The sequence below is a fragment of the Numida meleagris genome, chromosome Z (genome assembly GCF_002078875.1).
Source record: "Numida meleagris isolate 19003 breed g44 Domestic line chromosome Z, NumMel1.0, whole genome shotgun sequence".
NCBI classification, from domain to species: domain Eukaryota; kingdom Metazoa; phylum Chordata; class Aves; order Galliformes; family Numididae; genus Numida; species Numida meleagris.
This window is the reverse complement of record NC_034438.1, coordinates 44,281,471-44,284,082: the sequence shown is the minus strand read 5'-3', so window position 1 is coordinate 44,284,082 and position 2,612 is coordinate 44,281,471.

Genomic DNA, 2,612 nt, shown 5'->3' with positions numbered 1-2,612 from the left:
ATACCCAGACTATCTGTATGTATTTCTGTCCACATCTGTTTTTTTTTTCTGAACTTATTCCTCATGCCTTCTCTCAGTTTCCATGGCAGCACTGCAAACTAACAAGTGTTAAAATTGCTGGTTTATTTAAATGGAGAAGCCTTTAAAAAAGCAGTGCCAAAGCAGTTTTTTTCAGATTTCAGCACTGAGGATCTCTAATTATGTGGTGAGGACTTCAGTCATTTAATCATTTAGGATAGAGTGACTAAAGCAGCTAAGGAGACTGAAAGCCATGAACAATAGCCCATTTCTTAGGGTGGATACACATTCAGGCCTGGCAGTGCAAATGGCAGAAGAAGCAAAACAACTTCAGTCTCATTAACTGCTGAATTAAACTTGTGCTCTGATTCAGCAGGTAAAAAGATAGCCTCTTATTTTTCTTTGTGTGTGCATGCTTAATGTTGACCTGTTTATATTACCTTCCATCCATTTGGAATAGAAAAGCACACACACAGTGTTCATAAACTTTGTACTTTTGAAAAGAATATGCTCAAACTGGCTATCTTGAAAAGACTGTCTATGAGGGCTTACAGCAGCCGAAGAGTAGAATATAATTCCAATGAATGGAAACAGAAGGAGTACCACAAAACTTGCAAGGATAGATCAAAGACACTTAGAGCTTAGTGAGACTCGGAAGAATAAATGACATGGGCTTAGCAATTGGAGAACCAGACAAAACAACCTGGATACCCTCCAACTGGATGGTCTTCATCTGGCCTATGACAGAATCATAGACAAAACTTAGATAGTCAGAAATAGTGCATACATGGGCAAATAAAATTAGCATGTCCAGCATCGACACAACATCAGACAGCTTGTACAGTCAATGAATATGTTCACAGATCTCATCCAGTAGTTTACGTTCTGTTCTAAAAAAAAGACACTGATTTAGCTGTTGTAGAGTACCTATTGCCTCCTTATGTATCTTATGGAAATAAAGCAACAGTTAATAATGTTCATACTGTGTATGCTAGGATGTATGTTTACTTTATAAAGTGCAATCACCTCTACAAAATGCGCGCAAATACCTGAATTTCTGTGAAGATATTATTGTATAAAATCTTAACCTCAAATCAGTTATTGCCTCCCTGATTGGAGGAATAGGCATGGCTAGAACGACCCATGACTGATTGGATAAGCACCTGCATGCGCAGTTAAGGAGTGTCTGTATGGAATGTTTTGTTGACATGTAAAGGGAAGTGGGAAAGTTACAAGAGAAAACTTGGGAATGTATACAAGGGGTGTTAGAACCTGCGATAAACAACTTGAATTGTTCATATCTGAGTCCGTGTCTCACATGGTGCAGTGGGGTGACTCTGGGAGTATGATAGAGTATACTAGAAGATATGGGAAGGTCCTTGGAGTCCAGTAGGTCATGTTTGGAAACAGGTGAAGAACCTTAGAGCACACTGAGGAGATGTGAGAGGGCACTGGGGTGCTCTGGAATGTCGCTAGGACTCTCTAATGCACACGCAATTGGTCTGGGGTATGTCTGGATGTCTGTAGAGCTCACTGTGGGGCCCTGAAAAACCTCTGGGGCACATTAGGGGGCACTGGTTTCCATGGGAGTGTTCATGGGTTCCCAGAAGTCAACAGGGAAGCACTTGGAAATCCCTTGGGAAGACTCTATGGGGCCCTAGAGCATAGGAGCAGCTTGTGTTGGTTGCATCTGTTTGGCTGGGAGGCAATTTCCCTGGTGGGAGCTGATTGGCTGGGAGGTGATTCCCTTGGTTTAATTAATTTAATTACCTGGGTGATTAAATAACACTATTCACCATTCACTATAGATTATTTTTTTCCAAAGTTCTTCTGTGGTGCAGCTGTTGCAGCTTCGCTAAAATACGTTGAGCTTATTCAAAATTCCACTGATGCTTCTAAAGCACTTGAAGTGCATTTGCAGGGGAGGGATGAAACAGCTCTGAGGGATTCATCATTAACTCATAACCTGGAACTGGTAACTAATAGCAGAGATTCTTGGAATGAGTATTTAAGTTTTCAAATTACATTTTTATAAAGTTGTATTTCACCAAGTTTCACTGACATGCACATTGAAGAGCTGATTGGTATGTTTATTTCTGTGTGACAGAACTTATATACCATTCAAAGCATTATAAAAAATACTTTGGACAGAGAAAAGCATTACAATTCAGTGCAAAAGTTGTGGCATAGAACATCCTCCAAGTGAACTACAGAAGAAGAACATAGAATCATAGACTGGCCTGGGTTGAAAAGCACCACAAAGATCATCTAGTTTCAACCCCCCTGCTGAGTGCAGGGTTGCCAACCACTTCACCAGGCTGCCCAGAGCCACGTCCAGCCTGGCCTTGAATGCCTCCAGGGATGGGGCATCCACAGCCTCCTTGGGCAACCTGTTTCAGTGCATCACCACCCTCTGAGTGAAAAACTTATGGATTTGTGGAAAAATTTGTTGGATTTGTGGATTTAATCCACAGAATCCAGTGGAGCATGACTGCATCCAACCTCCCTGAGAAACACTACTGAACCCAGAACCACTTGTGGGGCACTGCACTGCAGGTGGGGGCCTGCACCAGCAAGTGGGGACATGGGGGATG